This window comes from Mauremys reevesii, linkage group 13 (assembly GCF_016161935.1).
Source record: "Mauremys reevesii isolate NIE-2019 linkage group 13, ASM1616193v1, whole genome shotgun sequence".
NCBI lineage: Eukaryota > Metazoa > Chordata > Testudines > Geoemydidae > Mauremys > Mauremys reevesii.
This window is the reverse complement of record NC_052635.1, coordinates 34690261-34714434: the sequence shown is the minus strand read 5'-3', so window position 1 is coordinate 34714434 and position 24174 is coordinate 34690261. Positions and strand designations below refer to the sequence as shown.

The window sequence follows — 24174 nt, the reverse complement described above, 5'->3', positions numbered from 1 at the left end:
CTCCAAGATCTCTTCCTTGAGTGTTAACAGCTAATTCAGATGCCATCATTTTGTATGTATAGTTGAGATTGTTTTCCAATGTACATTACTCTGCATTTATCAACATTACATTTCATCTGCCATTTTTGTTGCCCAGTCACCCAGTTTTATGAGATCCCTTTGTAATTCTTCGCAGTCTGCCTGGGACTTACCTATCTTGAATAGTTTTGTATCACCTGCAAATTTTGCCACCTCACTGTTTACCCATTTTTCCAGATCATTTATGAATATGTTGAACAGCACTGGTCCCAGTATACCACTATTTATCTCTCTCCATTCTGAAAACTGATAATTTATTCCTACCCTTTGTTTCCCATCTTTTAACCAGTTACTGATCCATGAGAGGACTTTCCTCTTACCCCATGATGGCTTACTTTTCAAAAGTCAATTTAAATACTTTTTTTTTAAATGTATATTTTTTTAGAAATCTAGACCTGTTATGTGTTTTGGTGTAACTTGCATTATTCTTATGTTAAATTTGCATAATCCTAACAAAACATTTACTTTATTCATATCTTTTTTTATATATCTCATTGGTCTAATTTCAATTCCTGGGGAAACCACTGGAACTGACCTACTTCAACGATTTTTGATAAGGGGTGCGAGAACATATTTTGAGAACCAAAGCGGTGCAGGTTGCAGTAAAGGTTAAGAACCACTGTTTTAGGGGGTTAGCTAAATCAAATAAAAGCACTCTTACTGTGAAATGAGTGTGTCCATGTGAGGAGTTAGTGAAGAATAGCTATTTAGCAATATCTACTCTGCACTAGCTATTCCGGGCCTCTCTCTCCCCACCCCTACCTCCACCCCCACCACCACCCTGAATAGACATGCCTTTAGATCCCGAAATGCTGATAGATAGCACTAACCGGGAGCATTTGCAACCAATATTTTCCATTTCTTCTCTCTCAGTTTTGGATTCCCTGCTGCATCCATCTTTTTTAACTGAAGAATGGATTTCAGCACCTTTTGCCCTCTGGCTAATGTAAAAAGGACCAAAAGCATTTCTTCCCCAAAAGGGGAGACTATCTTTCTGAAACAAAGCCATCAGATTATATAGTTCTGCTTGACTGCTATGATTACTAATTTAATATAAAAATAATGACCGTAAAGCTAAGCTAGGTCTTCCAGCTGCTGATCACAATTGCTCTGTGTAGACCCCCTCACTTTACAGCAAACCAAGAAGGAAAGAAAAGCCACTAGCTCATATTAAAATGGGAAAAAATAAAGCAAATCTCCCATAGGCAGCTGAAAATGGCATTTACTTCCCACATGGATCACTGGAGACTTATTTAGCCAGGCAGAAAAGACCCATTCTCTTCAAGTTTGCTTGTACAGCATGCACATCACTAGAGATTTTTTTTTGTTCCCAGTAATACAGTTCAGATCAAAGCTCATCTAAATGTGGCCTGGAATATCATTAATCTCAGTGTCCCAATTCCAGAGATACTCTCTCTTCTAATTGTGGGACAGCTGCTTAATTCAGTGAGTAAAACAGCAGCTCCAAAGATAGGTGGACATTCGTGGTTTTGAAAAATCTAAAACAAATCACTGTCTACAAGGTCAGGACCTTATGGTGCTATATTAGGATGGGAAACAAGAAATATGTTTCACAGGTCTGTCCAAATAGGCAGCTAACTGGAAGCAGGCCTGCCTTCCTTAGCATTGCTCTCCTGAGAAAAAGCATAATTCAGGTGAATGGCAAACAGGGTACAAGTACTTGTCAGTTCTCAAGCAGTGCACTCCAGAACTAGCTCATCTCATTTCTGTCATAATAAATTTTCAGCTGGGCAATAGGTCCTTGAAATGGCAGCAAGTACTTAAATCAGCAGAAGCTTTTTCATTTGATGGCTCTGACCCACTGGGCCCTATTCTCCATGCTTTGCTCCTTGAATCAGCCTTTACGCCTATGCAAAAAGAGTATAAAAATGCTACCAAATCTCAATTGGGACCATGTTATACCCACTTTGTGCCGCTGGACATGATTTCACAAGGAGTAAAAGCAGTGGAGAATTAAGCCCACTATTTTGCATTATATTGGATACTAAACAGCGCTAGACAGAAATTGAGGTTCCCCTCCATGGAAAAACTTCAGTCTTTCACAAAAACTCAGACATGTAAATATTTGGACCAAAACCTGAAAAGTTTAATTTAGAAATGATGCCACGCTGCCTTATGCTCCAATTCTCCTCTATAGACCGAGGTCCCTGGTTGGATTACACACCAATGAAGCTATATTCCTCATTCTTGGGAGCCCGGTCCATACACGAGAATGGGGACCTTAGGCAGCTAAACTACCATTCCCATGAGGCATTGCAGCAGCATATCCAAATTCTAAATATTTCAGTTGTCAGCCAAAATGTTTTGGTTTTCCAAAAATCAATCAAATCAAAGTTTGAGACAGAAAGCTGGTATTTTGCAAAAAGTTGTTTAATTGAAAACTCAAATTCTGCGTCAAAAACAGCTTCAGTTTCAAGGGAAAAATTTTGACCAGCACTAATACTATATTATACAGTGTTACCTGACTTTAACCAGAGTACCAGAAATTTACAATAATAGCTTTTGCACTGCATGACTGAAGACCAATTCAAGGTCTAACTGGCTCTCAATCTTCTTTTAATATTGTTATGCGTGACACTGTACTTAACAGCTAGGCCTCCGGCCCCCCGCCCCGGCTCCTTTTTAAACTGTCTCTATGGGATGAAGTCATGACTGCTCAGCTGCCTGTCATAAACCCTATGCTGCTAACCGTTAAGGGAGATTCTTCTTTAACTCTAGTGGTAGGGGGCTGTGCTTTAGGAGCAGATGAAGATGAGAGTTCTACTCCTGTTACCCATAAGATTTTGGGCAGCCATGCTGCACAGGACAGTGACCAATAGGCAATCCTGTGTAGTCCCAGATTTGTTACAAAGATATAAATATTGTATCTTTTTACAGGAGATCAGTCCCAGTGAGTGGACCCCAAAATAAACCCCAGTGACTGGACCATTGTGCTTAATTTTTAGAAACCATTGTTTTCAAACCATTGTGCTTAATTTACCATTGTGTTTAATTTTTAGAAACTATTTGCCGGGATGAAACAAACTTTGTTCCTTTTAGTGCAAGCAGCTCCTTCTCCTTCCACTTCTGAAATTAGCTTCCAGTCATAACAACCGAAGAAGTCAGAAAATAACCTCTAACTAAAATTATTTGGAAAAAAACATTCTTTTCATTCAACTGTTCAGCTGTGGACAAGGCCATAACAACTCAATCCACTAGAATACCAGAACAATTTGAAAGGACAAGAATCTTGAGCAGAGGAATGAGTTTGAAGTGACTGGAAGCATGTGGTCCAGACTGCGCTGTTCTCAGTCCTGCTGCAATAAGTCTAGGCAGTGGGCCAAGTTCACCACGGATGTCACTGGCTGCAACTTCAGCAAAGGTGCTCCTGTTTAGCTAGGATGGATTTTGGCTTCAGTGGAGTTGAATTATAGTCTGTGTGAATGAGAGAAGACTATAACCCATGTGTATTTATTCTTATGGATTTTAGTGCTGCTTGGAAACTTTGCAATCCATAGAACAATTTTTAACAAGTTTTTCCACTAGCTTTAACACACATTGTAATAATTTAATATATTAAAAGCTAGAATATGAACACCAAGTATTAGCTGAGGCAACAGAGCGGGAGAGTTTCATAGAGATTTCAGCAAAGATTCAGCTTGTTCTCATGAGATTTAGCCTGATTCAGGCGGAAGCAGCTCAGATAAGTACAAATTCCCAATTTGTGGCATGTCCCTTACTCACTGCCTAAATTCACACGCACACTGTCAGCAAATGGCCATACAGACACAGGCAGAGTTTAAAGCCATGCCAAAATATGGCTTCAATTTAGTACATATCAGTTATTAGAAAAATGCATTTTTCTACATGAATGAACGTACATTGCTTTTATGCACATAATCCAAGCCTTTGGATCTTGCTTGTTTCTGCAGTTACAGATTTACTGAGGCCTGTATAAACTTGCCTGGCACAAAGCCTGCATCATCTGCCTGCTCTCTGATACCAAATGGTCTTGCTTTTGCATCTCTTTCCAGAATCTCAGAGCGCACAGCCCAGCAGCCATCTGCAAGGCTATTTTTTTACAATTATCTATTTTTTAGCCATAAAAGCAACAGCCAAACAAAAAACTGCACCCAAATCCCGATGAGCTATTTTCACATCTGATTGTGTCTGCAGTGGAGCTGCTTTCCTGCTTTGCAAAACCATTTCATTTAGCTGAGCACCAACAGCGAGAGAGGAGCCAGCTCAGCCAATAAGCGAACGCACATAACACTGATGTCATTGATACCGCCAGCCTCATACACCTTGGATAGGAAGCAGGTTACAGGTCCAGAGCTCAATGTTGTAATGATGCTTGTTTTCTTCACATCTTATGGCCAAATTTGTCCTCTGATGCAGACATACAACTCCCAGGGATGTTAATGAGTGCAATGTACATGCATCCTCCAGAAGAGCTTGTCTCTTAATTATTTGCATTGCAGTAGCTCCCAGGAACCTCAGAATCAAGGATCAGGGTGCTATTGTGCTAGGCACTGTAGAGACATGTAACAAAGAAGATGGACCCTGCCACAGAGAGCTTGGACAGTAAATTTCACCATGCCATTATTCCACTTTTGAAGTGCTCCTCGCTTTACTCATCTTCACACCTGGTCCAGTCTGGAATGAGAGAGCTAAAGCAAGAATATTGATATGCCCTGTTGGTGCAACTGATGCTCTTGTCCTCCTCACACAGGAACATAGATCTGCTGCAATCCACCACTCTGATAATATTTACTAGTCTGAAAATATTGCTTCTGCCTGCTTTCCCTTTTCTCTACTCGACTCCTTAACTACCCAAGCTCTCTCTCCTGTATGGCCTTTCCTTTTGACACTTGAGCAGGTGTTTCTCCCCTACAGTTCCTTGAGCTATAACCCCCGTTCTCCCTCTTTCACTCAGCTGACCCCAATTCAATAGGAGGGATGAATGAATATCCTGAACGATTCTGGTTACAATGAGAACCAGAACTCAAACTTTCTGATCATCAGAAAGTGTTTTCACTCTCATTCTCCTCTGTACTTCCTGGTTCCAGCCAACCCTGAAAGCATAGGTACCAAAACTGTTTTAGAAGTTGGTTTTCCAACTGAACATGGTTTCCAACTGAAACTTCAAGAGGAATTTTAAAAGAGGCAGACTTCAATTATGCCAAACTGCAATTTGGCCAGGACACCGCTGCTAACACCAAAGTGCCATGGGATCTCCAATGGCCACAGGAGATTAGAATTTCACTTGAATCTCTCATGTAGGAGACCAGCATTCCCAGAAACAGGACCCAATGCTCTGGCACTAGACCCCTTATTGACTGAAAAAATACTAGCCATTCAATCCACAATATCATTTCCCACAGCACCTGAGCTATGACCAGGCGAGCCATACTTCGCTTGTGAGCCCTGACACAGTCCCCAGCTGCTGAAAATAAAGCTTTAGCCTGTCAGAATAAAGCAGCCCACATGTTTCCATTATGTGCCTGCTTTGTTGGCACACAAAAGATCCAATTTTGAAGTTATCACAAGGGACACACTGATCAATAATTCCTCCCTCATCTCTGCTCCTTCTCCATTCATATTTCTGTGATAAGAATGAAAAGCATGAAGTAGGCCAGCACAATAGCCAGACAGTGAAATTACCATCATCATGGGAAGAGATTCAAATCCTGCATACAATTTTCCCTTTGAACTACCTTATGATTGTTAAACTCCTTCATTTGAATTGCACCGCATCTGTCGATAGGGACAATATCTTTGATTTATTCCCCTTTTATTATATAAAAAAATTTAATTGTAATTCAGGCCACTTTATCCTTCCCTTCCATTTATTTGAACAGCTGTTATATTTCTCTAGTTATCTTCATTACAGATTTTATGCTGAGGTGTTTTGTTTGTTTATTTTGTTGTACATCAATCAGATCGGCCTATTTTGGCTTCTGTCAAGAAGGCACTCTCATGACATCATCCTGAGAGCAGATGGAAAAGACTGCAGCTGTGCTCATGAAAGTGATCAAATAATCAACCTGCTGATGAGCCTTAATGATAGTCATAGTCCTTGAAGCGCGGGAAATGCCACTGCATTTCAGAGTCAGGCCCAAGCATCAGAACTGACCTTCCCCCACAGAGCTCAGGACAAAGACAGGACCCAGATCTAGACCTGAACTTCCACCAAATTCAGAGACATTCCGATGGGGTCCGATCCTACAGCACATTTCAGTAAAGCAGTCAAAGCACTGTTTGAGATCATACTTATAGGGAGAAACTGGCCCAATTCAACACTCGGACAGCCTTGCCAATCATGTGGGTATGCAGATCATGTGGAAGGATTTCTATTTCTCTGGAACTCTGAGAGCTCAATAATCTCTCTAGGATTTTGTACCATGCCTTCCACCGGTGAGACTAAAGAAAAGCTTGTTTGAAAATTGTCATCCTATTTTCATTAGATCTCCATTGCTTCATCTCACTTTTGGTTAATAAAGTTTATGCTGTAGGTTATTCAATTTACAATATCTTTTTCTATTCATTTTGTCTCCTTTTTCTACATGGGCTCCTCTGACCATGATATGTAAAGTGCTTGGCACATTCTGCAATGAACATTAAACATTAGCACAGCCTCTTCATGCAATGCAATAGGGAACACTGTGACATGGACATGTCATGAAGACTAAACAGAGAGAAGGTGGGTCAGGTAATATATTTTAGTGGACCAACTTCTGTTGGTGAGACAGACAAGCTTTTGAGCCGCCTAGATCTGAAGAAGAGCTCGGTGCGGCTCGAAAGCTTGTCTCACTCACCAACAGAAGTTGGTCCAATAACAGATATCAACGCACCCACCTTGTGTCTCTAACATCCTGGGACCCACACGGCTACAACTATACTGCATACGTGAAGACTAAATGGCATCAGACACTCATGCACCTGCCAGTCCATTGCCTTTTTAAACCACAATGTTTCAATGCCAGTATAACCCATATTTATACAGTGTGGCACTCTGTACAGCCTTTAAATGCATTCATTCCCAAGGATACACGGACTCAAATGCTGCATTTCCCAGTTCCCTGAGACCTGAAGATGAGTCATTCACTGCAGAGGGCTTTAACTTGCATGTTACACAAGCAGCATTTGCCTTCACTGGGCCATCTGCTAAAAATTCTTTATCCATTCCCCAATTTATAGCTGACATGCCATGTGCATTTCCCCAAAGGGTTAAAATAAGTCTCTCATATCTATAGCACCTTGTCTTGGTCCCCTGGTAAGCCAAATAGAATGGGTATTATCCTCTTTAACCTCTGGAAATATGGCTCTTGTCCTGAAGCATATGCTATAAACATGTTATTAGAATGGCAATATTGGCACAAAGTTACTGTTTTGGTTTTCACCCTTTTAGCCAAGAACAAATGCAGCAGTATGTAATTGATCATTTTTTTAATTGGCTTTGAATTACACAAAAACCATGTTTACTCATGTTAAAAAGGCACTGAAGATACCGACTGGTTTGTTTCATAGTTGTCTGACGTCCTTTTCATGAAGCATCTAAAACAGATTATCTTGAAGGGATTACTCCACTTTTTCTCATAGTGACTGGATTTCAGCTGGATTATAACATAACATAAATCTGAGAGCAATAATCTCTTAGCTAATATGTTTATGTTCTGAAAGTGAGTCAGCTGGAATATTAGCCACATGTAAACACCTGCTTTGGGAATTTTAGGATGATCACGCTCAGCACTTTGACTCCACTCACAAGTGACATCTAGAATTGATGATGACAAAACCAGCCAATGATTAGAATTTGTTTTTCCTGTTATATTCTTATATGGTTTTAATTTTTATTATTTAGTTGGCCAGTTTATAAATGAAGAATGAGAAACTGCAGGGAGAATCCATTTCAGTTATGCTAGCCTCTAGCTCTCATCTGAAGCCCAGAAATGTGGTTGCAACCTGATCCTTTGAACCCAGAAGTATAACAACATGATTCCCGTTTACAGGAGAACTTTTTCTGATGTCAATATAAATTTGCCAAGCACTGGAATTCAATTTACATTCTCAAAATGTATGAAAGCTGAACAGATTTCCACCTCTGGTGAATGCTAGTTAGGTGCACTTCCATATTGCTTTCTTGCCTATGATTGACAGGAATGACTGTAAAAAATTAGTGCCTGCAAACCATGCAGCCATTCCTTTTGACATGCTCTTGTAATTTCTAAGCTTGCATTATTATACTGCACAGTCTGTCAGCAAAAGATGTCTGGGTTTCATTTAAGCCAAAACATTATATAATCATCTGCAGCTTTATCCTTTCAAGGCTTAATTTTGCATCCTCATTGCTTTCAGCAGTGACCAATTGGTGAAAATATTTACTGAGCAAACATCTTCATACACGTACTATTAAGGCTTCATGAAGTGCACACACGTGGCTTAGTTTCCCTCTTATTCAGCTGATGGAGGACAACCACAACATTTCCGAAACTGTTCTTGGGAGCTTTTAAAAGAAGGAGCTATAGGGAGCGCTGCAGGAGACTACAAAAACTTGGGAGTGATGGGATCACAGAAGTTAGAAGGAGAAAGGCCTATTAATGGAGCTGGTTGAATAATTTGTAGCAGATTGTTATCTGATGAATGTAGCCCTTTCTTCCTCCCCTCCCCCTAATTTGTGAATCCTTTGTAAATTCATCATTCATTTCTGTGAATGGATTAATTACTAAGTATTTACCTAGTGATCTAGACAAGATGATCTGCAGACTATGGTTTGTTTGCAGACTGACTCTTCGCTATTCGTTGCACCTGGTGTGAGACTTATCACTTGCATTGCATGGGACTGTTTCTGTTCCCTAAGTGGTTGAGTGAAGCTTTTTGGACAGTTGAATACGGAAAGCGAAATGCTGCTGAGAACAGTGAAAACTCCTGTGGTCACACAAATCTGGCACCTTGTTTGCAGCGGGGTAGGTGTACTTGCACAAAGAACAGCCTTTCCCCAAACGTTCATATGAAACAAAACCTATGTTTGCACCAGCATTCACGAATAACAATTTATAAGTGGTACAAACAAGGCCTAAGTGAACAGCTGTTCAGAAATCCAACAAATGTTCTCACAGACAGATTTTGGACTGCTCAGCCAGCTCCACCCATTTAATGTGACATCATCTAATCTAGCACCCAGAATTGTTCCCCACAGCACATGTTCTAGGGTCAGGACCAGTATATTGCAAGGGTAGGATTTTTCAAGGGAAAAAAAAGAGAAGTGGTGTTTTACCCATGAAAGCTTATGCCCAAATAAATCTGTTAGTCTTTAAGGTGCCACCAGACTTCTTGTTGTTTTTCTGCTCCCACTGAAGTCAATGGTGATGCTCCCATTACACTTCAATGGATGCAGAGTTGGACCATTGCTCAGCCCTTTTGAAAATCCCATCCTAAAGTGGTCCAAGCAGTAGGGTTTGCCATGCTCCTGTTGGAATACAGTTCTACTCTATAGCAGTTAGGAATATTCAAGCTACATTTTCCTTTTAGTAATTGCATCCCAATACTCAATAATACCACCATAAATAATTCCTCCCCCTCTCAGGATTTATGCACCTACAGTCTACTGGGTTGAGTCTGGACCTGGCATTTGAAAATAGAGATTGTATGCCCAGCTCTTCTAATGATCTTGAGCAAGTTACTTTATCTCTATGGTGCCTCCATTTCCCCATCTGTAGGATGGGAATGATAATACTTGCCCATCAAAACTCTGAAGTGTTTTGAGATCTATAGTAGGAAAGCTCTATGAGGGCAAAGAACATTATTACTCAGGTACTTGTAGATGCACAAGCCCTCTTACGTTGTTAGTATTTCTGAGACATGGCAGATAACTATCATCAAAGCTAGGGCTGTATAGGGCAAATGTTTAGCTCTGAAATGCAGAGACGAGTATTATAATAAAATCACAATTTCATATTAGCATTTTTATTACTTTAATCTGAGAAGCAAAACTGAATTGTGGTTTGTATATTAAATGTCTTAATCAAAAAGTCTAACCGATGGTTAATGTGCTGACAATTCTGCTTCCAAAGCAGAATGCAGAACTGTGTCTCACAAGATAAAATGCATTCTCCTCGGCCTGAACCTCCCTCCAGACTGCAAAGATTTATATTTCTTTTGGGGACCAAGCTAGCCTGTCCAACTTTTCCGGGCCTTCTTTGTATGCATCATCATCAGGGATATTTTTCAGAGCGGTAGCCGTGTTAGTCTGTATCAGCAAAAACAACGAGGAGTCCTTGTGGCACCTTACAAATTTATTTGGGCATAAGTTTTTGTGGGCTAAACCCACTTCATCAGATGCATGGAGTGGAAAATACAATAGGCAGGTATAAATACACAGTACATGAAAAGATGGGAGTTACCTTACCAAGTGCTAAAGAGACAATTCAATTAAGGTGGAAGTGGGCTATTCTCAACAGTAGAATACCAAGGGAGGAAAAATCACTTTTGTAAGAATTTGAAGTTGTCAAGTCCAGCCCCTTGCGCTGAGGCAGGATCAAGTAAACCTAGACCATCCCTGACAGCTGTCCAACCTGTTCCAAAAAGCCTCTAATGACAAGGATTCCACAGCCTCCCTTAGAAGTCTATTCCAGATCTTAACTACCTTTCCCTCACCATGGATTCCAATCTTAAACCTGACCTGTCCTCTATCTTTGATTCAGGCTTGAACTGAAACCAGAAATCCCAATCCCAATTCCTTAGCCCATCTCTACTAATGATTAGGGAAAATAATTATCTTTAGACTTTAAAAAAAACAACCACTTATTAGGAGGAACAAAACATTGTAGTTAAATAAGAACTGACCAGGATCCTAACCTGAAACTTAGACCAAAGTTGGGCTTTTTTTGAGGTTCAAGAGAGTTCAATTAACATTTTGAAGTTATTCCTTTCATCGCCACAATTCCTGGTTTCCAGAACACAACATTAGCAAAGTCCATTCATTTTCACAATAAGTTAGCACATTCCAAGGTTTGATTTTATAATGCCAAGCCCCAAAAGCATCAAATACTTACATTTAATAAAATACTTTTGCCTTGAGGATTAAAATATTGTGAGATGTTTTAGTATGAACCAGGAAGGAAAACAGCATTAGGAATCAATACATAAAGCATTTGTATTAGCTATGGGTGTTGAGAAGAATAGCAGGACAGTAGAAAAGCTGGTGTTTCATTAAACTAGGCAGCCTGTGCATAACATGCAAATAGTATGAAATCAAATAGATTAAACAAGCAAAGTCAAGCTGAAGTCGATATATTAAAACTTGGATCTTCCACTGAATAAAAGCAAGGCATTTTCTGGAGAGTAATTTAAAAGTTTTATTAAAGTTTCTGTTAAAATAGATAGCAATAATACTTGGCAAATACACCACTAGAGCTCTAAGTATTAGAGAGAGAGAGAGAGAGAGAGAGAGAGAGAGAGAAGTTATTTCTGAATGATAAGCAGTGTGAAATACCACACCATATTACTTTGAGGCAGGGAGAGAGTCAGGCTATGCCAGATGTTCGGTGGCAATATATACTTTCAGTTCTTAATTAAATGTAACACAAGAATAGCAAGTCCCAAGTCATCATCCTTGCAAAGAATTGGAGAAAGAACTAAATTAAATCTCTGCTGATTCTCCCAGGACTTAAATGAGTGTACACTAAAATGCACAGTTAACTAGATGAGCATAGATCTTTTTACTGACTTAATTAAATGTCACTCAACTGAGTCAAAACATTTTTGGAACCTTCAAAGAAGGTACCGATCTCCCAAGGGAGAAAAAATAAAAATCACAGGAGAGTGTGAATGAACATACAGCTTATTGTACAAAATTGCATTTTGGAGATGATACTGGTAAATAGACTCCATATATTATGAGGAGCAGATTTAAAGATTTTGCAACAAGCTGTGCCAGACCTCTGACATTTGGTGCATAAGCTTCTTTGCTTCAGATAAGGAGGTAATGGAAATGTGCTATGCAGCATAAAACATTTCAAGAGGAGTAAAGCACTGATAGTGTAGGCAATCTTATGAAATGTGCACTAAAGGTCAGTGAGCGAAATTACGGCCCTGTGAGCCTTTGGAGGGGATGGAAACACTTTAGCACTCCAGCTGCGTTGGAGAAAGGCATTTTGCTTGGAAAATGTTTAATGTTTCATGGGAAGCTGGAGAGAGTGAAGTAAGGAGTAGCCTGTGCTCTACCCGTTCTCCTCTGCCGGTGCTTACTTGTATGTAGAGATGGGACATGGCCACATTCCTGCCACACCCTCTGCAGGCCAGTAATTGTTGCCCACAAGACTAATTGACTCCCACCACTTACACTTCTAGTCAAACTACAGTTACTGCCATGCCTGCTCTGGAATACCTACAAGAGATGCCAGAGTCTGACCTAGTGCCTGCTCAGCATAGAACCACGCAGAGGTTTACAAGAGACGACACGCTTGATTTTCCAAAAGTGCAGTTTTCCAAGACTTCTGCCTGTGCACAACATGTATTGCACCTTTGCAAGCAGGGGAGCTACATGCATGTGTCCCACCTGCACACCTAATATGTATCTGGACCTAGATGACATTAATACTGGAGACTGGCAAACCAGTGCGACTCCAATAAGAGATGTCTTATCTTGTCCATCCCTTTCAGTGATTCCAAACCCAAATCCTGTCTGATGCTCACATTTTTTTCAATTAAGCATTTTGCCATTTTATGTTTGATTTGAAATTCCAGGCTCCACACAGAAGCAGAAATGCCAGAAGAAAGAGGCTTTCACCATATTTAGGGTCCAGCCTAAAACAGGAAGCACTGAAAATCTTACTAAAAAACCTGGTTTTAGATGATTTTTAGACACAATCTCAGCCCAAAAAGGTGTGGATGAGAGTCCAAACTTTCATGACTTCTTCAAACTGAATCTTTTGAGCCCTATTTAAGAAACTCCCCACAGCTCCCACTTTGCTTTGCTGGCAAAATTAGTTCTCTTGTTGTTCTGCATCGAGACCCATTTCTTTTTCTCCTAACATGAAAACAAACTCCATCGAATGTAAGAACCTTTTACGTGAAGATTTGCACAGCTTTCTGCCTACAGTATTTGTAGTTTTATTGTATTGTTTGGATCTTGTAATATAAAAAGAAACTGTATAAAAGAGTGGAATCCCACCAAATACCCAGAAGTGGTGAGGAGACTTGACCTTAATAATATCACTGCTCTTTAGAGCTGTGTAAAAAAATGTATGAAACCTTTTTTGCGCTGACAAATGCAAATTTGTGTTGACTGAAGCAATTTGTAAATTTGGGTCAATTTTGGCAAATTGTTCTTAGTTTAAAAAAAATATGTCAGAAATATCAAATGCTTCATTTCAGCATTTCCAAAACATTGCAGTTGTCACAAAACAAAAATATTTAACGTTCACATTTGCTGAAAATTTCAAAGCATTTTCATTTTGGCTCAACCCAAAACTCTCCTCCTCTCCTCCCAGTTTTTTGCACCTCTTTAAAATCCAAATAGTGCATTCTTCAAACAGCCCCACTTCTCATTTCCACTCCTATTGTTTATAATGATACAGTATCACTTGGTGCTCACAAGTGGCATTCAACACGTTGCCCAATATACATACAGTTAATAACAGAGGCGCATTTTCAAGGCACCCTATACAGATGGACTGTGTCTCATGGTTAAAGCATTGGACTGGAAGTCAGCAGAACTGGGTTCTAATTCCTGACTCTGCCACTGACCTGCTTCATGTTATTGCCAAGTCACTTAACCTGTATGACTCAGCTTCCCCCTCCGAGATGTTAATTGTTATCTTTCCTTGCACCTCACATGGACAATGTGAGGCACACATCAATGTTTGCAAAGTGTTTTGGGATATCTGGACTGACGGTGCTATCAAAGAATTCTGCAACACGCTATAATCTCTTTGTGGCCGCAGGAGTGTTTGTGAGCCATTGGAAGGCTTAAATACACAGGATGTATCTTAAAATCACAAAAGTATGTCTCAGTGGCCAGGCTATCTTGTGTGAAATCTTAACTAGGTGGTTGAAGGCAGGTTAAAAGACTGTCTTCCTTATCATTCCCCATCCTTGGCGAGTGAGGTCATTTTACTTGGTATTAAACTATGTAGGTTGTTTCTCACTGCAGAGTAAATTGGCACAACATGATTAATGGCCAATTTTACACATTTCCAAGGGAAATCTATTTGGCTCTCATGATATTAAACTAGATTTGAACTTTGGCAAATCTAATTTTCTTTTCTAGACCAATATTTCCAACATGAGGCTTAGGGAAAACAAAATTACATTTTCTGTACTTCTACATTTTGAAATAAGTCATAATCAGACCTTGTTTGTTGGCCTTCAAAACTCATCTCTTGTCATCTACTGGAAGGAAACACTGGCTACTAAGTTGGCCTACAAAATAAAAACACTGATACAGACACAAGTTCTGAGGAATTAATGTCTTCACCCAGGGATTTAAATCACTCCACTATCACATCCACATACTCCCAAAACTCAAGGGCATTTGCTCTCATCGCTTATATTAGACAATGGGTTTGCTTGAATACTAAAGCAAAGAGTATTAACATCGGTGCTAGAGCCCATATAGGTCATGGCATTACATGGCTATTTGAACTTCTCTTGAATGTGCAATACTTTCATGTAAACCCAGTGAGACAGGATTTATTAAACAATTAAAGAAGAAAAATTACAAACTTCTCCAGGTAAGGACCATGCCCTCTAAAGTGTTTGGACAGTGCAGGAAAAATTGAGTGGTTTCTTAAACAGAAATAATAGTTCTGATAAACTGGGCTCATGAAAGCAGAATCAGAATATTTATTGCGATTTTCAGCAACAATTTTTATACTGAAATTTTTAAATCAATTAAAATAAAACCATGTATCCAAACACTGCAAAAACTGGCATGCAGCAGGTTACAGATACAAGACTCAAATTTGACATCAGAACAGTGCCTGTTCTAACCATAGTCCTGGTGTTTGATCCAACTCCCCCTGAAGTCAGTAGTAAAACTCATCAATTTCTAGGCTGGAAGGTGGAGTCTTGTACTAGATATATTCAAGATGAACAAATCAAAGGATAGAATGGTGCTTATCCCAAAACTCCTACCCTACTAACCCTGGGCCCAAGCCTGGTGCCTGAGTCAGGGAAGACTCCCCAGAATTTCATACCCAGTCCTATACCCATTGAAGTTAATGGAAGTTTTGTTGAATCAAGACAACAGGAGAGGGATCCATAGAAGTCTGCATGGAATATGGATAGTCAAAAAGACCTTCCTAGAAACCAACTTTTCACTACAAATCCAATAGTGTTTCTCAGGCCAGCATATCCTCCAGGGCTCCCAACATCTTCATAAGTCCCCCAGTTCAGCAATCCTGCCTCTAGATGGAGAGCAGGGTATGTGCAATACCCTCCAGAATCTACTAGCACCACCCCATGAGTGGCCAGAGATGTCGCATAAGAGAAGCTTGAGGTGCTTCTTGCTTTCCCACATCTACCAGGGGTTAAATTACCTCCCAGAAGTATCAAATCAACTACTGCAGTACCATAGAGATCATTTAAAGCCTTCTATAAAGGGAAAAGAAAGACTATGACTTTGGCCCAGATCCTGCAAACATTTATGCATGTTAACTTTGTGTGCTTGAGGAATCCACTGACGTCAGTGGAGATACTGACACACATGAAGTTATGCACATGTGTGAATGTTTGCAGGATCAGATTGGTATTTTCTAATAAAAACCAGTTCACCTGGCCACATGGTACTCTAGGTTGGAAGCAGCACCAAAACTGCACTTTTCATCTGAAAATAAAAGATTAGCTCCGGCTGCTTCGAACAAATACACACACACAGTCTGGATGGAGTTAGTTCACCTCACTGTTTAGTCTAATACAAAATGCAGTACTGAGTCTGAGAGACGCTCAATATTCTTGACCGCTTCTATCATCATCTCTGTCCTTTTTAACTTTAGGAGGAAGAAAACTTCACAGGTTCTCCCATTCCTTTATTTTGCTGATTTTATTGATTGCTTATGAGCTGTGTTATAGTTTGTACTCAGAAAAGTTACTTTAAACACAGCCACAAAACATCAAGCTAATGTACTAAAATAATGTTATACTTTGTGGGATATTCTTCTGGTTTTGCGAACAAAGCTACAATGCACAAAAATCATGCACACGCAAATGAAGGCTATGTTTTGATAATCTGCTCCAATACACACGTGGGAGGGAAGCCAATTTTCAGTATACAAAACAATGAATCAGATTTATAAATAGTTTAGACACAAAACTATATTAAGAATGCATCCACAATGATTACCCACATAACCTGGTATCTGCACAGAGAAATGGCCAGTTATTCTTTGCCTTTGATTTAGGCACTTCAGACTCTAAATTGTCTGGTTGTGGAAGCTCAGATTTGAAAAAAAAAAAAAAAAAAAAGAGACAAGTGGCTGCAGCATTAGCCTTGATGTGAAACAAAGCGATGAAGAAGAGTACCCTTGAATAGCTTTTATAATATTGAGCAAACAGAGCTATTGCTGGTAGATATTTTTTTTTATGCTTTCTCCCTTCAGAAATTTTTCATAGAGCAAAACAAACACCACAATCCCAACTCTTCTCTCTCAGTCATAATGTTTCTCCTCGCATCTTCTGTTTGGATACTCTCCCCCTAATTGTTATCTCCCATGCATACATTTGTCACAGAAGGCATAGGGTCTCATCTTGCACTCAATTAGGAAACTGTTTTCTTCTTGAAAGCTCATCAGATCCCTGCTGCTACAGTACAGCATTTCCATTGCCTCTTTAGATCCCAAAGTGCCTGGGCTCCATGCTGGGATGAGTGAACAGTGATATCTCAAAGAATGGCAGCTCCCTCTGTTCTAGGTTCTCTCAGGTCAGTGGGAGATTCCAGCATGAGGCCTCAAAACAAACTCTTAAGAAAGCACTTTGTTGTTTTAGGCAGGGCCGGCTCCAGACCCCAGCGCGCCATGCGCGCGCTTGGGGCAGCATGCTGCGGGGGGCGCTCTGCCTGTCGCCGGGAGGACGGCAGGCGGCTCCGGTGGACCTCCCGCAGGCGTGCCTGCGGAGGGTCCGGAGGTCCGCGGCTCCGGTGGACCTGCCGCAGGTGTGCCTGCGGATGCTCCACCGGAGCCGGCGGGACCAGCGGACCCTCTGCAGGCACGTCTGCAGGAGGTCCACTGGAGCCACAGGACCGGCGACCGCCAGAGCGCCCCCCGCGGTGTGCCGCGCTGCTTGGGGCGGCGAAATTACTAGAGCCGCCCCTGGTTTTAGGACATCTACTTTTCCACACACCATGGTGAAGAGGTTGTGTTGCTATTCTTAATAACTAATTAAAAAATATCAAGAATCTTGTTAAATAGTTTATCTTAGAGGTTCTCAAACAGGGGGTCGTGAGGCTATTACATGAGGGTCCCAAGTTGTCAGCCTCCACCCCAAACCCCGCTTTGCCTCCAGCATTTATAATGGTGTTAAATATTTTATTAAGATGATGTTTAAAAAAAGTGAATGGTACAGAGTTTATACTATAAAGTGTTTTTAGCTTATAGGGCGGGGGGTGGGTGTCGCGCTCAGAGGCTCGCTATGTGAAAGGGGTCACCTGTGCAAAAGTTTGAGAACCCCTGGTGTCTTTACAACAAGGAGTCCTATGCCCAAATAAATCTGTTAGTCTTTAAGGTGCTCCTGGACTCCTTGTTGTTTTTGCGGATACAGACTAACAAGGCTACCCCCTGATACTTGTCTGCTGCCTTTGAATGCCAGTTAATTAAAAAAAACTTGTTTTCCCCTGTGAAAATAAGAGCAGCGGTTTATAAACAAACAAAAACTCTTGAGTTTGAGGGAATGTCCAGGTTGTCTACAATGCTATTTTAGTGTGCCTAATTAGGAGAGTGTGATTTAAATGAAAGGTCGGTGCAGAAGCTTTAAGGTAAAAGGATAGGATGAAACCAAGAGAGAATAACATACAAACAGATAGGTATAAATACAGAAACGAGAGAGAGAGCGAGAGAGTCAGTTGCCACCCTTTCAACCACTGAAGTCAAATTAAGACAATGACATGGGATTAACTGCAGCAGACTAAAGGGTACTGGGCTCTTGGGACCCTTGTCCGTTTCTTAGGTATAAAATGGAAGAAATACGTACAATAGCAGCAGAGAAAAGGAGCTGGTGGCTTACAGAATAACTCCACTGTCAGAAGGCAAACAGCCTCAGCTAACATGCAGCTGCCTTAGGTGAGGTGCTCTAGACTCTGACCGCCGTACCCCCTGTGGATTGCAAGCTGTATAAGGAAGGATTTACCTGTAGAAACGTCTCTGACGCTTCACATTTTGTGAAGCTGGCCTCTAATTAGCTTCTGGCTTCTTCCTTATGCTGGGTCTGAGGATCAGGACTATTTTGTCCCCTACCACTCAGACTTTGTCAACACGTAACCTTTCCCAATTCCTCCTTGGAGTGTCAGGCTTAACCTTTAAGGCTCCATAGAATTTGAAAGAATACGCAAGTCATCAAAAACAGCGAGAAGTCCTTGTGGAACCTTAGAGACTAACATTTATTTGGGCATAAGCTTTCGTGGGCTAAAACCCGCTTCATCAGATGCACGGAGTGGAACATACAGTAGGGAGGTGTAAATACACCGCATATCAAAAGATGGGAGTTGCCTTACCAAGTGAAGGGTCAGTGCTAATGAGCCAAGTCAATTAAGGTGGAAGTAGGCTATTCTCAACAGTTGACAAGAAGGGGTGGAAATCACTTGTGTAATGCTAATGAGGCCAGTGTAAACAAGGTGGCCCATTTCAAACAGTTGACAAGAAGGTGTATCAACAAGGAGAAATTAGTTTTTGTACCTCCCTACTGTATGTTTCACTCCATGCATCTGATGAAGTGGGTTTTAGCCCACAAAAGCTTATGCCCAAATAAATTTATTTATGCCACAAGGCCTCCTCTTTTTTTTTTTTTTTTTTTGCTGCTACAGACTAACACGTCTACCACTCTGAAAAAGGTAAGTCCTATTTTCTACTTTGCATTTGTAGAACAGCTTTCTTCCAAGGACCCCAAATCCGTTGTGGGCATTAATTAATGAAGGCTTTTAATATGCCTATGAAGGAGGAATTGTAATTGTACAGTTGATTAAATTGAGCATAGGAAGGTTCACGTCTAGATTTTTGGTTGTACATGCAAAGGCAAGCCTGCTTGCGTACCTCATTGGCATGCACAATTACCGTAGCTGTGCGCACAATTACATAACTGTCTAAGTAAATAACCAAGGAACTGTCTTTGTCCAGATTGTGCACTTTTGCAAGTAAATGCATCAGCAGATTAGATGTGCAAGTATATGTGGGTCTGTGCAATTTGCCCAAGACCACACAGAGTTAATGGCAAAAACTAAAACCCCAGAATCCTGATTCTAAGCACTGGACTTTGCTGCTGCTCTAGTTATGAAGAGAGTGGTGCAATCAGTGGCAAAGTTAAATAAAAAGTCCAAGTGTGCTCTTTACTCATGACTAATAATGTTTTTCTTGTGTGCTTGCCACCACCTCTCTTGTGGAGGCAGTGCATCATCAGAGCCTGTGTGGTCTTCTGAGCTGCCTGTCTCCGTGTTTCGCTCCTCTCAGTACAAATGGTGCCTTGCTGTGAGCGGGAGGTCCTGGACCACAGAGTGTGCTCTGAAAAAGTAGCTGTCATTAAGGAAAATGGTCAAGAGAAAAGAACACACTTTCTAAAGGTCAGCTGAACCCATGAAGCACTTAGAGGAGAGGAAATTATAGCTTTAGTCGTTCTCATTAGTACAAGGCTAGCGGGCTCTGCAAGAGAATGAAAGGAACAAAGATTCATTACAATGTGCCCCAAAGAAAAGCCTTTTTAGTGTAGCTATTAGAAGGTTTCGTGCATTTCATTGGCACAAATGAAAGGCAGCTCTATTCAAGTGGAATGTTCTTTACTTTTCATGTGTTAAATGGCTCCCTTGATTATACAGGCTTGCTTGGCAGTTCCTGTAAACTGCATATTAACTTTTAGAGTAATTCTGATACCACGTGCAGATTAGGTGAAGTTAACCCTGAATTTGTGATCCTGACAGAAGCCCAATGCTTTTCCTTTCCATTCTACTGCAAAAGGCTGACATGAATGCATGTTCATCAGGTGCTAGATAAGGATTTTGGCAACGTGGTCTGATTTACAGTACAAAGTTACAATTCTCTCCTCTCCAAAAGGGGTTGGGGGGGATGGGGACACTTCAAGAATCTTTGCACAAACAACAGAAATCCTCAATGCCCAGGACAATGAGGCTCTGATTCTTATACAGGGGCTCCAGGCACTACTGCAATAGGAATAATAAAAATAGCTGTTTTATAAACACATTTCGGTACTTCTTTGCAAGCTGCAATGTATTACCTTTTTGGCTAGGTGCTGGTAATGTAATATAACTAGAAAAATTGAACAAAAGTCATTTTTCAAAACACAACAAACAAAAAAAAAAAATAAAATGTAATAAATAAAAAAAAAGTAATGTAAAAAAAAAAAAAAAAAATAATACAACTATACATAACAACAACTATACATACAACAGACAGGTCTTATAAAAAACGTGGCGTTATCGTGGGATAAGATCGATAGTTCGTCTGTGAAGAGTGCAAAGAAAACAAAAAAGCAAACAGGATGTTGGGAATCATTAAAAGGGGATAGGAATAAGAGATAGAATATATTATTTATATATATATATATTATGCACGCCCACATCTCCCCTGTGTGTGTACCACTGTCTCCTCCAAAAAAAAAAAAATCAAAAAAACTAAAAAAGTTCAGAAAAAAAAAAAAAAAAAAAAGAGGGTTTTATTAGGGGGAGAGGGAGAGAAGAAAGGAAAAAGAGGCTAGGCAGTTTGGAAAAAGAGGAGAGAGAGGGGAGGGGAGGGGAGGTATATAAAATCATGAGTGATGTTGAGAAAGTGAAGAAAGAGAAAGTTTTATTATATATTATTAATACAAGAGAGGGGTCAGAAAAAAATGAAATTAATAGGCAGCAGGTTTAAAACAAATAAAAAAAAGTCTTCTTTTCTTCGCGCACAGTCAACACACAAAACTCTTGTACCTGAGGAGGAGGAGAGAGGCTAGCTAGGCTAATAATAAAAAGGGGAAAGGATAAATTGGAATTCATGGTGGCTAAAATGGCTAATGGCCATTAGCCAGGATGGGTAAGGTGTCCCTCTCCTCTGTTCGTCAGAGGATGGAGATGGATGGGGAGGAGAGAGAGATGATCATTGCCTGTTGTGTTCACTTCCTCAGGGGCACCTGGGCATGGCCACTCGTCGGAGAGACAGATACTGGGCTAGATGGACCTTTGGTCTGACCCGGTACGGCCTTTCTTATGTTCTTATGTTCAGAGTCCTCTTAGCTGAAACAGTTGCAAACTGCAGAATGTGCAATGTGACATAACCTAACAAAGGTTTTTTTCATGCAGAATTAAGCGAATTTGCAGGAAGAAACTGGGGTCCTGTTCAGACTTCATTAGCCCAAAAGACCCCACACCAGCACCAAGGCTATGCCTCCAACATCCATCAGTGACCTGAAGCCTCTGCCTTCTGAAAATTCCTCAGGACTTTAAGATACCTAAGGCTTTACTGTATGTCTGTGCAAACCTACTCATAGCAGCAATATGTCTTGGAATATCTAGGAGATATTATTAACATAGCAGCACTCTGTATATATTAGAAATCCTCCTCCTTTATTGTACAGAAAGCTTTCTTAGCCTCTCAGTGCTATCTAAAGGATAAGTTTCGATGGTGAAATGCTATGCAACATTATTGCTATACATCAGCTATTTGAATGTCAGTACATAACTTCTAGCTACAAATATGGTAATTCATAAGAGAAATAACCAATATAAAGTATGACTTTGCTAGAGGCTTATTACTCAATCCATTAGCTTTCCAGATGAAAGTAAGGACATTACAGAAAAGCCTATTCAATAATCACATATCTTTTTCTTTGAAGACTATTCTAGAGAACTGGAAAGAATGCAACATTCTGGATCTCAACACTTGATTTAACCCAGCGGACCAAATTCTGCTCTGAGTTACATGAGTGACATTTCAAATTACTGGCTATAAGATCTTGCTGTCTACTCACTCTCCTGTTTTAGGATATCGGACACACATATGCATGTGTAGCATTACCCAGAGCTGGATCCTGGCTTCCCAATAGTTCTGCAATGCCAAAGCCTATTTCTTCCAATCATCGTTTTAGCCAGCCAGATGCCAGTGCAGATGCCAGTGGATCTGAGTATGCTAGCATAGCTTGAATGGCATCATACATGACCAACAGTCCATAAACTGTTTGACCAGCCTAACCACAAAATGCATGATATGGTTGAAATAAACATTGGCAAAATGAGCATTTTTCTTGAATGTTGGACAAATTCATGTAGTTTTCCAACAATAAAGGAAATGTATTTTGAATGTTTTCTGGTGAGACAGAAGCCATGTGAATGAACTGAGGAAGAGTGATAGTGGAGTGCAGTGCATTCAGCATAAAGGTCAGGTGTCGGGGGAAAAAAATACTTTATTTTCTTGACCAACTTACTAACTGGATAACCTTCTACAACATGTTAGTTTCTCTTTGAGAAATGCAGCCTGTTGATTCTGAAGCACATCAGCATAAGAATAAATGATCATTCTCTCTTTCAGCATTACTATCAAAGTCACCCTACTAGTTGTGGTGAATCTGTATAACAAATTCCTACCTTATTGTAACTAGGTTGACTTCAGTGAAGTTACACCAGATACGAGTTTGGCTGCATGTTTCCTGTCTTATTTTACTACTAATGTGTAAACAGAGACATTTCCATTTTTCATCAAAGGTGAATTTGTTTTCCATTCTTCTTCTTCTTGAGTTTCTTTGTAATTGGCAACATGCCTCTTCACTTGTTCCCTTGTCTTTCATGTCCTGGAAGACTTGCAGGGAAAATCAGAGTTCCTAACACAGCAAGTCAATGGCCAAATCCTGCTCTTACCATCACAGGAGTAGACTCAAGGAAGTCATTGGGACTATTTGCGAGTACAGCGAGTGGAATAGAAGCGGTATTCATGGGGGGAGGGAACCCTCTATTTTTGCTACTATTTGTATCAATTTATTCAGACTGCATATTTGGATGACTGCTCAATAGTCACCAAAACGTTTGTAAATTTGGAAAGTTTCATGCATTTTAGCACAAAAGATGACTAGTAACAAAAAAAAATCATAGTCAAAAGTGTTATTTGTTCTTCCTTGTTCCCCTGTTGCTTGTGAAATAGGGAAGCAGAAATAATACCATGTGATTTACAAGACTTACTGCACACCATGAAGACCAAATAGCTGAAGAGAACAATCAGAAGAGATCCCCATTGTGCTGCACACTGCACAAACACAGGAAGATCTGGACCCGACAAATCTCATTGAAGACAAAATGCAACAAGTTAGTGTAATAAACAATGGAAAGGAAGGAGAGGATGAGGGTAACAAGATCATAGGTCATGTAGGCTAAAATGTGCACAATTTGAAGGTTCCAAATCACACTCTAAACAAATAGTGAATACTTATGAATAATGTACGTGTGAAGAAACTGTACTTGGTTAGTGACTATTCACCAGTCAATTAAAAAAAAACGTGCTCAGTTCATGGGGGCAGATCCTTGACTGGTGTGAATGTCACTGAAATCACTAGAAATATGACCAATGCTATGATAATTCATACCAGTTTAGGATCTGCCCTGTGATGAATATTAGATGCAGCATAGTTGAACAAGCACAACTGCAATGCCAAGTCCTGCTTTGCTCATCTGAGACTTTCAGGTTCTGGAACAAACTGTTGTTTGTCTCTGTGGACTTCAGAGGTAGTCTCCATTTCTGAAGGGCCCCTATACCTTTTCCCTGCTGTTCACTTATAGCTCACTGTGACTTTTTATTTTGAAAACTATGATCATAATTGCAGTATGTCTTACCTCCACCACCACGGCAAATCTGTTAATGTGTTTGCATAATAACTGGTCTCTCACATACAATCTGTGTTGGTGGAATATCCAGC

The 24174-nt window shown here is 40.3% G+C and overlaps 1 long non-coding RNA gene across 2 annotated transcripts in view; it reads right to left on the bottom strand.

Annotated features, from left to right (window-relative positions):
* LOC120380544 overlaps nucleotides 1-24174 on the bottom strand; it is a 113210-nt gene that overhangs the window by 50095 nt on the left and 38941 nt on the right. Inside the window, exon 3 of one of the 2 annotated variants that reach the window (XR_005587798.1) lies at nucleotides 2584-3513. The exons of the other annotated variant lie outside the window; for it this stretch is intronic. This is a non-coding gene — a long non-coding RNA (uncharacterized LOC120380544). Of the gene's footprint in view, nucleotides 1-2583; nucleotides 3514-24174 lie in introns of those variants that run through there. 2 annotated transcript variants of the gene reach the window in all.